The 15000-nt window shown below is 50.1% G+C and overlaps 1 protein-coding gene across 2 annotated transcripts in view; it reads left to right on the top strand.

Moving 5' to 3' along the window:
- Positions 1-15000, top strand: part of LOC308151140 (cyclin-Y-like) — a gene marked incomplete at its 5' end in the record, with an annotated part of 33581 nt that overhangs the window by 1109 nt on the left and 17472 nt on the right. The window lies entirely within an intron of this gene.

Below are 15000 nucleotides of genomic sequence, written 5' to 3'. Positions count from 1 at the left end.
AGCGTTACATCAAATAACCCAGAATATAATGTAATAGTTCATAGAGATAATCAGGGATACAAGTAGCACACAGGTCTTCAATGGGGTTGAGGTCAGGGGACCGACATGGCCATGGCAGAAGCTTGATTTTGTGTTCAGTGAATAATTTCTGTGTTGATTTGGACTTTTGTTTTGGATCATTGTCCCGCTGGAAGATCCAATGACGATCCAGTTTTATTTCCTTGGCAGAGACAGACAGATTCTGATTCAAAATGTCCTGGTATTTCATGGAGTTCATGATGCTATGTACCCTAACAAGGTTCCCAGGGCCTTTGGAGGAAAAACAACCCCACAACATTACGGAACCTCCACCATACTTAACAGAACCTCCACCATACTTAACAGAACCTCCACCATACTTAACAGAACCTCCACCATACTTAACAGAACCTCCACCATACTTAACAGAACCTCCACCATACTTAACAGAACCTCCACCATACTTAACAGAACCTCCACCATACTTAACAGAACCTCCACCATACTTAACAGAACCTCCACCATACTTAACAGTGGGGATCAGGTTCTTTTCGGTATTGCCATGCTTCTTTTTTACGCCAAATCCACCTTGAGTGTTTGTTGCCAAAAAGCTCAATTATTGTTTCATCTGACCCTAGAACACAGTTCTACAGTGTTCTGACCCTAGAACACAGTTCTACAGTGTTCTGACCCTAGAACAGTTCCAGTCAGAGTTACAGTAGTAGTGTTTAGCATATTCCAGGCGATTACGTTTGTGGTGAAATGACAGGAAAGGCTTTTTCCTGGCATGCGTTCCAAATAATTGGTTGCCATGGAGGTGGCTTCTAATGGTATTTTTGGAGACTTGGTGACCCCAAGATGCTACTCTCTCCTCTGTAACTCTCCAACAGTGATCCTCAGGGATTCTTTTGCCTATCTTACCATCCTCTTCACTGTGCGTGGAGGTAAAATACATTTGGGTGCTCTTCCAGGCAAGTTTATAACAGTTCCAGTTGCTTTGAACTTTTGTTGAACTTTTGGTAGATTCAAGAGTAGAGTAGGGCATTTTCAGGTGAGTAACACTTTTTTAATAGCCATTCCCTGACTTATGAACACACTTTTCCCTCATTTGATTTGTGTGTTCTCTTATCTTTCTCATGTTGATGTATGAATGATGTATGGCCTCTGTGTCACCTCATATTTGTACCCCAGTGAAACAGGAAGTCATGGATTACTGCTTGCTTGAAAGTTCCTACACATGTAAACAACTAAAATATAAATGGAAAAAATGCTTCAGTTACATCGTGTTCATAAGAATTTATATGGGTGTATATAGTATATGGGTGTATATATATATGGGTGTATATAGTCTATAGTGTATAGCATATAGGTATGTATATATAGTCCCAGCAGGAATCAAACCCATAACCTAAGAGCTGCTACTGAGCCAACAGGACCTGTTTAAGGTCAAGCCTGGGGAGGTCAGATAAGAGCTGTGTGTTGGAGTGTATTGAGATCCAGTGACTGGAAAGTACCGCCTCAGGATTCCCCCCTCCCTCCCTCCCTCCCTCCCTCCCTCCCTCCCTCCCTCACACGTGTTTGATACCTTTCCTCATTCCATTCCATGAGAAAAACAGAGGGGAAGAGCGAGTGAGGGGAAAGAAGAGAGAAAGAGAGAGAAGGTAGGTTGGAGTGGAGAAGAGAGAGAAGGAGAGAGAGAGAGGGGGGGGGGATAGAGGTAGAGACAGGAGGAGAGAAGGAGAGACAGACAGACAGACAGACAGACAGAGAGAGCACAGGGACGTGTATCAGGTCATTGAGAAGAACCGTGACGGATGTCTTTGTTCACACACCCACGCACCCGCACACCCACACACACACACACACACACACACACACACACACACACACACACATTCTGTGTGTGTCCGTCTGATTCAGAGAGCCTGTGGAGACAGATAGCAGATGCCCAGAGGGCCAAACAAGTATTAATGCCTCAATTTAGACCGTGTCAGGTCTTATGAGGGGACGATAAAGACAGCGATTGTTCTCTGGGGCGGGTGACGTCCCTGTGAACACGCCAGCCCTCTCCCAGGGACACCTAGAGAAGATGCAGCTGTTCAAAAAATTGAAATATAAAGTATCACCTCAAAAAGGAAACCAAGCGAGGCACTGCCTCTCTTGTACCGAGAGAGACTCAGGAATGCCACACACACACACACACACACACACACACACACACACACACACACACACACACACCGTCGACTACAAAGTCGAGGTGCTGATTTTTGACGGTTACGGAAACGTAAATCAAAGCGTAAAAAAAATCGGCAAATGAAAAAAAGCACACGCTCTTCTCTCTTTTCCGCCGTGAAGTTTATTCACCGTGGATGTTTTGGAAACGTTCGACGGGCTTCTTAACTTTCTTGTTGAAAAGACATCTTTATTTTTAGAGACCGTTGCATCGCCAGAGATGAAAAAGCGCAACATTGCGTTGCAGCTCACTGGCCTTCTTCATGCTGCGTGTGTGTGTGTGTGTGTGTGTGTAATAGGCTACTTTTCAGCTTCTCTTCTCTACTGTTCACCACAGGGGAGGCTGGTGGAGGTAGAAATCGGAGGACGGGCTCATTGTAATGCACGGGACGGCATTACAATGGTATCCGTTTGCTGCGCTTGATTAAGTTGGTCTGACACAGCAGAGCCAATAGACTGGTCACAAAACCCTGCCTGTCTGCCTCTCCAACCAAATGCTCAAAATATTTGAAATTATTCCCAGGTTTTGTTTGACTTCTATGTAGTGTAGGGGATAGGAGGCTGGTGGAGGTAGACATACACATTAACACATGCACATACACACACACACACACACACACACACACACACACACACACAGGCACGCGCGCACACAAACACACACACACACACACCCAGGGCCTGTGCCCCTTGTGTGAGGTGAGCCTCTTGGCTGCTGGTCTGCTCAGCTGAGCTCAAAGGAAACAAGGCTGCTCATTAAAGACACTCAGAGCTTATTAAACACACTCAGAGGTTATTTTAGACAGGCGCCCCATCTACTGTACCTCCATCTACTGTACCACCTCTACTCTACTGTACCTCCAGAGTGACTCTCACACATTCAGCAGGAGATGTCTGTGTGCTGTGTGGAGATAGAAATGTTAAATGGAAAGGAGAGAGAAGTGTGAGGTAGAGTGTGTGTGTGTGTGCATGTGTGCATGCCTGTGTGTGTACGTATATGTGTGTGTGTGTGTGTGTGTGTGTGTGTGTGCATGCCTGTGTGTGTGTGTATACGTGTGTGTGTGCATGCCTGTGTGTGTATGTATACGTGTGTGTGTGTGTGTGTGTGTGTTCAGTGTAGAGAGTCAGCAGTTTACTAATCTGCCTCGGAGGGTCTGGAGAAGAGCTTCCACTGTCCCAGGTAGCCTGCGGACTGGAATCTGCCCTCTTTTCCAGGAACTATCCACGCCCCAACTTTAAATTCGCTCTGCTTTTGTTCTAGGAAATGCTGAATGAATTATACTTAATTATACTTAATACTTCTATTGTGTAATGTTGCATAATGCCGCCTTTTTAATACAGCCACTTGCTTACTACATGCTTTGTAGAGGGAGAGAGAGAGACGGAGAGAGGGGGAGGGAGGGAGAGAGGGGGAGAGGGAGGGAGGGAGGGAGAGAGAGAAAGAGATGGGAAGAGAGAGAGAGAGAGAGAGAGAGAGAAATAAAGAGGGAGAGCGATGCTCGGATGCTCGCAAAGGGAGAAAAACATTGAGAGAGAGAGAGAGGGAGAGAGAGAGAGATGGAGGGATGGAGAGATGGAGGGAGTCAGAAGGAGACAAAGCAGTCTTATGATCTTCCCTCTCTGACAACAGCTCTCTGTGTTAGTGTGAGGAGGATTGTTGGGCCTGGGAGGAGGCGCAGCGTCAGCTGATGTCCTCCTCTCTCTAGGTGTCTGGATGACAGGGAGAGAGGCTCTCTGGCTCTGGAAGCCTCCGGAAAGGTTCTAAATGCATTATACATGGGTTATAAATGCGTTCTGAATATGCTATAAACACATTACCAAGGGCCCTTAGGGGTGAGTGAGGAGAAACCCACTGACCCGATGCTTGCTGCTTGCCTGCTTGCCTGCCTCCCTGCCTGCCTTTCTGCCTGCCTGCCTGCTTGCCTGCTTGCCTGCCTCCCTGCCTGCCTTTCTGCCTCCCTGCCTCCCTGCCTGCCTTTCTGCCTCCCTGCCTCCCTGCCTGCCTGCCTGCCTCCCTGCCTGCTTCCCTGCCTGCCTGCCTGCCTCCCTGCCTGCCTTTCTGCCTGCCTCCCTGCCTGCCTTTCTGCCTGCCTCCCTGCCTCCCTCCCTGCCTGCCTGCCTGCCTGCCTGCCTGCCTGCCTGCCTGCCTGCCTCCCTCCCTGCCTCCCTCCCTGCCTCCCTCCTTCCCTCCCTGCCTCCCTGCCTGCCTCCCTCCCTGCCTCCCTCCTTCCCTCCCTGCCTCCCTCCCTGCCTGCCTGCCTCCCTGGCGCTCTAGTTCTGACAAGGATTGCTAGCAACTCGTTACTCCGACGTAAAAAGGAAACGCGATCGATGCGGTCTTTGGACGTGAGAAACGCCTTTGTCGGTGGGTTTTCAAGTTGAGGTTTTTTTTTGCTAGCGAAATGCTACAGCCACCATTTAGAAAACAAAAGACACTTTTTCTTTAATGGCTCTATCGACCCTTCTAACACCTGGAGACAGAGGAACAACCACAGATAACAAGGAAACAGAGATGTTAGCCAGCCTTGGTTTACAGAGACACACGGTGTTATACGGTTGTGTGGTATAAACTGGTGTGTGTGTGTGTGCTTGCTTGTGCGGGCGTGTGGGTGTCTGTGTGTGTGTGTGTGTGTGTGTGTGTGTGTGCTTGTGTGCGTGTGGGTGTGTGTGTGTGTGTGTGTGTGTGTGCGTGCGTGTGTCCTTGCTTGTGTGCGTGTGTGTGTGTGTGTGTGTGCTTGCCTAGAGGCAGCTAGACGCCTAACAACCTTGTCTCAGACCACATCACAATCTCAGTGTGCTCCAGGACACAACAGCAGAAGTAGAACAATGAGGAAGTTGTTACAGTACAGTCTACACACACACACTCACACACACACACACACACACACACATACACACACACACACACACAAACTCTTTCTTTCTCTTCCCCTTCTCTCTCTCTCTCTCTCTCTCCATAGCTTACAGGCTTTCACCACTCTTTTTCCTCCTCTCCCTTTATCCCCCTCTTCCATCTCTCCATCCTCCTCCTCCTCCTCCTCCTCCTCCTCCTCCTCCTCCCCTGTTGTCTGTCGGTGCAGACAGCCTAGTCTGAAACTATGCTAATTCAGAGACCCCCCTGTGGAGCTACAGACATGCACAGATGCACACACACACACACACACACACACACACACACACATACATGCGCGTGCACAGACAAATGCGCAAACATGCATATGAACACACACGCACACATACAGACACACACACGTATGCACACACACATGCGCAAACATGCATATTAACACACACACACACACACACACACACACACACCCCTTCATCCTTGTTCCTCCAGTCCCCAGTGATTCATTAGACATTGCCCCCCCCCCCCCCGCCCTTTTCATATACCCCCCCCCCCCCCCATCTGATTCATCAGCTGCTCCTCAGCTGGTCCAAAGCAGAGCATAATAAACAGCCTCTCCTTCATCCTTCCTCCCACACACACATCTTACCCCCCGCACCTCCTCCTGAGCCGCTGTGCACAGGAAAACACACCATGTTTTGCTAATGAGCTACACAGCCTACGCCCAGAAAGACTGGCTTAGAACACACACCCATCAGTCACTTCAGCATCAGAGATAACACACACAGCATGAGCCTAATGGTCCACACTGAGGATATCTGGCCCTAAATCAATGAATGAATGCAAACGTTGTTGTTGTTGTTGTGGAGTGAATCGGCGGTGACTGTTTATTGTCTTTTCCGTTTACGGCTCATGAATTATTTCGAGCTTCCCCAGGTCAGGCCTGTCTCTGTCTCTGTCTCTGTCCCTGTCCCTGTCCCTGTCTCTGTCTCTGTCTCTCTCTCTGTCTCTTTCTCTGTCCCTGTCTCTGTCTCGGTCTCTGTCCCTGTCTCTGTCTCTGTCTCTGTCTCTGTCTCTGTCCCTGTCTCTGTCTCTGTCTCTCTCTCTGTCTCTTTCTCTGTCCCTGTCCCTGTCTCGGTCTCTGTCCCTGTCTCTGTCCCTGTCTCTGTCTCTGTCTCTGTCCCTGTCCCTGTCTCTGTCTCTTTCTCTGTCCCTGTCTCTGTCCCTGTCTCTGTCCCTGTCCCTGTCTCTGTCTCTGTCTCTGTCCCTGTCTCTGTCCCTGTCCCTGTCTCTGTCTCGGTCTCTGTCCCTGTCTCTGTCCCTGTCTCTGTCTCTGTCCCTGTCCCTGTCTCTGTCTCTTTCTCTGTCCCTGTCTCTGTCCCTGTCTCTGTCCCTGTCCCTGTCTCTGTCTCTGTCTCTGTCCCTGTCTCTGTCCCTGTCCCTGTCCCTGTCTCTGTCCCTGTCCCTGTCCCTGTCTCTGTCTCTGTCTCTGTCTCTGTCTCTGTCTCTGTCTCTGTCTCTGTCTCTGTCTCTGTCCCTGTCCCTGTCTCTGTCTCTGTCTCTGTCTGTTTCTCACTCTCTCTCTGTCTCTCTCTGTCTCTCTCTCTGTCTCTCTCTCTGTCTCTCTCCCTCTCTCTCTCTCTGTCTCTGTCTCTGTCCCTCTCTCTCTCTCTCTCTGTGTGATTGATTTATTGACTAATAATGAGAGAGCAATTTAGTCCCACCAAAGAGAGCCTCTCCTCAGTAATGACCACTTCAGAGCCAAGCGGGCGACACACACACACACACACACACACACACACACACACACACACGCGTAGCAGCCATTAGATGGAGCACTTAAGAAAAACACTTAGCAACATATTTATTTAGTAATTCCAGTATATAACATTCAAGCTTTCTAAATGCAAAGCTATCTGTCAGGGAAAGAGATCCCTTGAAAGAAAAGTTTCATTTACGAACACTGTTTTAGTTTGTGCGTGTGTGTGTGTGTGTGTGTGTGTGTGTGTGTGTGTGTGCTAGGGGTGGGCATCGACGATCGATAATTGATCGATAAGGATCTTGGTCGATCACAAAATAAAACATTTTTTTTTTTTGTTTGTGATCGACCAAATGTTTTATTTTGTGATCGACCAAGATCCTTATCGATCAATTATCGATCGTCGATGCCAACCCCTAGTGTGTGCATGTGTCTTGCTGCTTGTGCGTGCGTGCGCTCGTGTGTGCGTGTGCGTGTGGGTGTGTGTGTCTGTTGAAACAGTACTAGGGAGATTGAATAACATGGAGGACACAGACAGACAGACAGACAGACAGACAGACAGACACAGACAGACTGACAGACAGACGTACACAGACAGACAGACGGTGGTGAGCGGGCTTGATGTAGTTGGGAGGTCTGCATGTCTGCCTGAGGTGAGGAGGAGGCGACTGAGTCTGCGGACGTTCAGAGAAGAAAGACACGTCTGCTCACTCAGCATACCTGAGAGCCTCTGAGAGTAACAACTAGAGGCATATAGACACACACTAGGGCTGCACGATTTGGGGAAAAAATCGAATTGCGATTATTTGGACAGATATCGCGATTGCGATTAATTTGCGATTTTTTTTTTTTTAAATAGCAAAAAAAAAAAAAAAAAAAAAAAGGGGAGTTTTTGTAAAGTGTGGCCATATCTCCGGCTAGGAAGGTCGTATCAACGTGCATCAACGTTTGTTTGTACGTCTTCAGGGGACTTAGAGGCTCCCTCCTCTAGCACCCCCACAGCCCGAGCTACGAGTGAAAGAACTAAACTTACATTGGGTTGCTTTAAAGTTGGGTTGCTTTAAAATCAAGCTTCAGATTAAAACATGTGATGGAGCATTACTAACCTGACTCAGGTGGTTTGTTTCACACAACCATCTAGGAAAGCTTAATTGGAAGCTGTTTGGAAAAGGGCAGGTACTTTCAAAAAATACTTGGCAGGTGATTGGATGAATCTATCTATCACCTATTTTCAGAGAGCATTACCACATGATACCATCAAACTATTAACTGCTCTAATTCTAATGCAAGGATGAGAACTTAAAAGATATGAATTGGGACAACATATTTATTTATGTTTTTTTTAAACAGCAACACCATTTTGTTTCTCTCAACAAGTGTCTTTTTTTTTACGTTCATTGACGTTGACGTTCATTGACGTTGAATCCGACGCGCTGTATGACGTATCCCATACGGGTAGTGGTGTTTCTCAACCCTCTCCTCGGGGCGCCCCAGCCGCTCCACATATTTGATCTGTTCCACCACCAGCACACCTGATTCAACTAATCAAGTCCAAAGCAATTATGATTTGGACTTGATTAGTTGAATCAGGTGTGCTGGTGGTGGAACAGATCAAATATGTGGAGCGGCTGGGGCGCCCCGAGGAGAGGGTTGAGAAACACATAGTGAGTTGGACTTGTGATCGGAAGGTTGTGAGTTCAAATCCCGCCTGAAACCACACCACTACTAGTGTGCCCTTGAGTAAGGCACTTAGCCCTCAGTTACTCCAGGGGGAATGTCCCTGTAATTCGTAATTGTAAATCGCTTTGGATTAAAAAAGCGTCTGCTAAATGGCAAAAAAAAAAAAAAAAAAAAAAAATTGTAAAAAAAAAAAAAAAAAAAAATCGCAGGCAAATCGCAGGCTTTGCGATTAGCTAATCGCGTCATTTCAAATCGCGATTTCGATTTAAAATCGATTAATCGTGCAGCCCTAACACACACACACACACACACACACACGCACGCACACACATGCACACACACGCACACACACAGACCTGATCTGCCTCTTTTGAGAGGGATTATTGATCTGAGAGGTGATTGGCTTAATGAAGATGTTCCCTGCTGCTGTGTGTGCATGTGTGCGTGTGTCTGTGTGTGTGTGTGTGCATGTGTGTGTGTGTGCGCGCACGTGTCTTACTGCGTGTGTGTGTGTGTGTGTGTGTGTGTGTGTGTGTGTCTGTTGAAACAGTACTAGGGAGATTGAATGACACTATGACTTGGTGTTTGCAAGGTGACAGCAAGTATGGATGACACAGACAGACGTTGATAAATAGGTGTGTGTATGAATAGAAACAAACAGAATATATATATATATATCTATATATATATATCTAGTATAAATGAATAAGGTTGACACGTTACAGGTTTATCAGTGCTGACTGTTGGAGTCTGGGCCAGTACTGTCTGTCACCCAGCATGGCTCACTGTGGAATAGAAGAACCAACACACCTGAGAGAGACCAGAGGAGGTTGACCTGTACAATGACCCTCCCAACATCCTGCCCTGTGTGTGTGTGTGTGTGTGTGTGTGTGTGTGTATGTGTATGTGTATGTGTATGTGTATGTGTATGTGTATGTGTGTGTGTGTGTGTGAGTGTGTGTGTGCGTGTGTGTGTGTGTGTGTGTGACTCTTCCAACATCCTGCCCAGTATGTGTGAGTGTGTGTGTCTACATGGCTGTGTGTGTGTGTGTCTATATGGCTGTGTGTGTGTGTGTCTATATGGCTGTGTGTGTGTGTGTGTGTGTGTGTGTGTGACTCTTCCAACATCCTGCCCAGTATGTGTGTGTGTGTGTGTGTGTGTGTGTGTGTGTGTGTCTATGGCTGTGTGTGTGTGTGTGTGTGTCTATATGGCTGTGTGTGTCTATATGGCTGTGTGTGTGTGTGTGTGTGTGTGTGTGACTGCCAACATCCTGCCCAGTCACCTGTACTCCTCCAGTGTTGTCAAACAAACATGTGACTGGTGGTAATGTGGAGTCTCGGTGTCCTGAGGACTGCAGCCTTCATGGCTCTGTGCGTGCGCATGCATGTGTGTCCGTGCGTGTGCGTGTGTGCCGGTGCGTGTGCACGCGAGTGTTTGTGTGGTCTACCCTCTCTCTGTGCTTAAGTCCACAGTGCTGTTAAACCGGGCCATTGTTAATTCATCGAGCCTATCAGTGAACGGCCTCAGCCACCGACGCCTCTCCTCTTACACACACTCGTGAGTCTCTGTTAAAGTTTACCTGCCCGCTGCCAAGGATATCTCACATCTGAAGCACCGACTTTAGATAGGTGTGTGTGTGTGTGTGTGTCTTGTGTGTCTTGCGTGTGTTTGTGCGTGTGGGTGCGTGCGTGAGAGTGACTTTTCAGTGTTCCGTCAGTGTGTTCAAATCGGATTCTATCAGTGTTACGTTTAAAAAAAAGAAAATAATACTGTTGTGTGTGTGTGTGTGCTTTGTGATCAAAGACAGAGACAGCTGTTGAAATGTTACCACTTGGTTGAAGAGTCTACCAAAACACCCAAACACCCCAGGTTTACGGTTTAGCCCGCGACCGCAGGGCGTTTATGAATTCATGGAATGTGAAAGAAAACACAGAGGTGGATGACTCACCGACAGCACTGTTGAAACCCCCACGGCGTAGTTCTGTTCTGTGATGAAACCCCTCCATGTCTCACACACCGTACGCACTGTTTTGTTGTTTTAACACACAATTTAACTGGATTTTGTCTTTTAGAAATTCTCCGAGTTGGGATAGACTCACTGAGTCAGCACTTTTAAGTGTCAAGGCCAATGCACACAGCGTGCGATTTCTGTTGCGGGACAACATTCCATTGCAACGCACACGGCGTGCGATGCGATTTTTGTTGCGCCGCAAAATTCCATTTTCAACTCACACCATTGAAGTCTATGAGAAAATCATAAAAAATCGCATCCCAATGCACACGGCGTGCGATGCAATTTCTGTTGCACCTCAACATTCCATTCTCAATTGTTACGTAGTCGGACCAGGCAGGCTGATTACAATAGGCTCTACCAATATTGCTTGCCTTGCTTCCACAATTTCTACAAGATGCAACTGGACATATTGTGATAAAATATGTGGGTCCCCTGATTTAGGGGTATTGGTAAAATGTCAGGAGAGGGAGCGCACAAAACACACAGCCAGAAAGGTGTATTATAAAAGCCACTTTATTATTATGGGCGATGATCAGGCGGACATAGATTCGGAGGACGGCATAGTTCAATAAGTTAGACTTGGTTTCCCTAATTACCATTACAAACAGTGTACAAAAAAGGCACGCTCTATTGGAGCCACAGCACGCTTATAAAGCCACACATAGAAGCATGCTCATATCGAGCCACAGCATAACCAAACCATAAGCTACTAGTCATTATAAACAAACGCATGATGTCGATTAGCTTCATTAGCTGGCTGGCTAGCATTTGTAAACCGATTCTCAATCGCACGGAGCTACAACGTCCGACTGAATACACACATCAGTGTTGTCAGAATAGTTACAGAATAGTTTAGCTACACTAGTAAAAGTACAAACACGATGCGCTAGCTAGCATTCCTTGCTAATACTTACGAGATCACCTCCCCCCATCTTGACAACTAGTCCTCTCGCCGTCCAACAGAGAAATCGGATATGAACAAAACCATAGCTCCCTATGGCACTGAATAAACGTTATCAGCTTTTCGTCATCCATTTTTACATACACGTAGCCTACGTACAGTAGAGTAAATATAAATGTTGGGTTGCCAGATGTCCGGCTTTCAGTGGACAGTGTCTATACAACATGGTGTAGTGACTACATTATGGGTTCATGTTCTCCTCTTACTGTTGGTTGTGTAGTGGGAGGGAACCAGTTCTGGCACTAGGGGCAGAGGGGAGGATTATTAACGTTGCAACTTCCTGTTTAGACTCAAGAGTTTTGGTGATCGATTTCCTGGTCCTGTACGGAGAGTACGAGTTGTTATTTTGATTAAACAGTTATCATTACGTTGCCTACGTCTTTCCTTTTTCCTCCGGCACTACACTGGTGACCCCCGACGTGGATTTTTGTTAACGTAATTGTGTACAAAAACCAGCGAGCGAACATTGCAATCCTGCAAAATGTCCGGGCGAGGAAGACGTTCAAACCAGCGGCAGCCATCACCATCCCCTGTCAGGGTAACGCGTGGTGCGCACACTCCCACTCTCAAGCTACCAGAATTCTGGGACTCAACGCCTGCTGCATGGTTTGCTATTGTAGAGGCACATTTTAACAAAAGTGACTTCGATGACGACGACGACCGGTACAACCATGCTGTGGCAATGTTGGGCAGCTCCACCGCAGCTCGAGTGGTAGGTTTTTTGTCTGCTCCCCCGACGACGAACAAATATGAGCGCCTCAAGGCCCTGCTTCTAGGGACATTTGAACTGTCCACTGCGGAGAGGGTGCGTCGCCTATTTGCCATGTCGGACTTGGGTGACGAGAGGCCTTCTGCGCGCATGGAGAGGATGCTAAACCTGCTCGGTACAGAAGACCCCATGATCCTCTTCACAGAGCTGTTCATGCGCACATTGCCAGCTCAAGTTAGGATGGCGCTGGCCAACACCGCCATCATGGAGCCCCGCGCCCTGGCCAGGGAGGCGGACCGGTTCGTCTTGGCCATGCCTCAACGGTCCCCCGACCTGCTCGCTCCCGCGGCCGCCCCGCCACCCGACCGTCGCAGGAGAGCGAAGGATGACGCCAGACCTTCTGGCCAGCAGGGTAACGCTGCGGGCCATTGTTTCTACCACGCCACTTTTGGCGCCAAGGCCAAACGGTGCCGCTCACCCTGCACCTTCGGACCGACGGGAAACGGCGGGGCCGGCACTCAGTAGTGGCCCTGAGCGCTGGCGTCACCAACAGGCTGCTCTTCATACAAGACACCGCCTCTGGTCGCAGTTTTCTTTGTGACACAGGTGCCCAGTGGAGCATCATTCCGGCAGAGAGATCGGATGTGGCGAAGGAGGAGCGTGGTCCGCAGTTGGCAGGCGCGGACGGCACACCTATCTGCTCTTATGGCACTAGGGCGGTGGACGTGTGCTTCGGAGGACAATGCTTTTCGTGGGATTTTGTCATAGCGGCTGTCACATTTCCCCTCCTTGGTGCGGATTTTCTGTGCGCCCACAACCTGTTGGTGGACGTGGGGAACAGGCGCCTGGTCAACTCACAGACTTTCGCTTCCTTCGCCTGTACGCAGGGGGAGGCGGTCTACAGCGGGTGGTCCAATACGCTCGCCGAAAGTGACCGGTACCTTCGGCTGCTCGCCGAATTCCCCGACCTTACCAAGCCCACCTTCTCCGCGCCCACGGTGAAACACGGAGTGGAGCACCACATCGAGACCGAGGGGCCTCCCCTCCACGCCAGGGCCAGGCGCCTCAACCCGGAGAAGCTGGCCATCGCCAGGGCGGAGTTTGCGCATATGGAGCAGGTGGGCATCGTTCGGCGCTCGAGCAGCCCCTGGGCGTCTCCCCTGCACATCGTCCCTAAGTCAGACGGCGGGTGGCGCCCATGTGGGGACTACCGCCGCCTCAACGACGCGTCCAAGCCTGACCGCTACCCGGTCCCACATGTCCAGGACTTTTCAGCGAACCTGGCAGGCAAACGCTTCTTCTCCAAAGTGGACCTGGTAAGGGGGTACCATCAGGTGCCGGTGCACCCCGAGGATGTCCCTAAGACGGCCGTAATCACGCCATTTGGACTCTTCGAGTTTCTGCGGATGCCGTTCGGCCTGAAGAACGCGGCGCAGACCTTCCAACGCCTCATGCACTCGGTGCTCCGGGACCTACCATTCCTCTTCGTCTACTTGGATGACATCCTCGTCGCAAGCGCCACGGAGGAGGAGCACCTGTCCCACCTCCGGGCCCTTTTCACACGGCTCAGCCAACATGGGCTGATTGTCAATCCGGCGAAGTGTGAGTTCGGACGGAACGCCATCGACTTTCTCGGGCACCGGGTCTCCGCAGAGGGGGTGACCCCCCTCCCCTCGAAGGTGGAAGCTGTCGCTGCTTTCCCGCGCCCCAGCACAATCAGCGAGCTCAAGGGGTTCATCGGGATGGTAACCTTCTACTATCGCTTCCTCCACCACATCGCTCACATCCTGCGGCCTCTGTACGATGCCCAGAAGGGCAAGACTCTGAAGCAGCCGGTGGACTGGACGGCGGAGCGTGTCAAAGCCTTTCAGGACACCAAGGCGGCCCTGGCCCGCGCTGCCATGTTGGCCCACCCCTCGCCCTCGGCACCCACTGCTCTCACCACGGACGCCTCTGACTTTGCTGTGGGAGCGGTGTACGAACAGTGGGTTGGGGACGCCTGGCAGCCTCTTGCATTCTTCAGCCGCCAGCTGTCTCCCAGAGAGCAAAGGTACAGCACATTCGACAGGGAGCTCCTCGGGCTGTGGCTTGCTGTCAGACACTTCCGTTTTTTACTGGAGGGCCGCGAGTTTACGGCCTACGTGGACCACAAGCCACTCACGCACGCCATGTCCAAGGTGGCGGAGCCGTGGTCCGACCGCCAACAGCGCCAGCTCGCCTACATATCCGAGTTCACCACAGACATCCAGCACGTTGCTGGGAAGTCCAACCAGGTCGCGGATTGTCTCTCCAGGGCGGTGGTTGGTGCGGTCCAACTGGGTTTGGACTACGCGCGCATGGCTGCAGACCAGGCCGCCGACCCCGCCGTCCAGGCTCTCAAGTTGTCGGACACAGGACTGCGCCTAGAAGAGGTGGTTTTCGGTGACGCAGGGGCCACGCTCCTGTGCGACGTCTCCATGGGTCAGCCACGACCGGTGGTCCCCGCCAACTGGAGGCGCCCCGCCTTCGAGGCGATACACGGCTTGTCTCACCCTGGTAGGAAACCGTCCTCACGGCTGGTGTCAGAGAAATTCGTCTGGCATGGGCTCAAGAGGGATGTGAGGGCCTGGGTAGACACGTGCATCGCCTGCCAGCGCGCCAAGGTGCATCGACACGTCAAGGCCCCCCTGGAGCAGTTCTCTGTGCCTGAGCGGAGGTTCGATCATGTAAACGTGGACCTGGTAGGGCCGCTGCCCCCCTCGCACGGATACACCTATCTCTTTACCATGGTGGACA

Source organism: Nansenia antarctica, assembly GCF_963989245.1.
Source record: "Nansenia antarctica genome assembly, chromosome: 2".
Taxonomy (NCBI): domain Eukaryota; kingdom Metazoa; phylum Chordata; class Actinopteri; order Argentiniformes; family Microstomatidae; genus Nansenia; species Nansenia antarctica.
The sequence above is the reverse complement of the archived record's forward strand: the minus strand, read 5'-3'. Positions and strand labels throughout refer to the sequence as shown.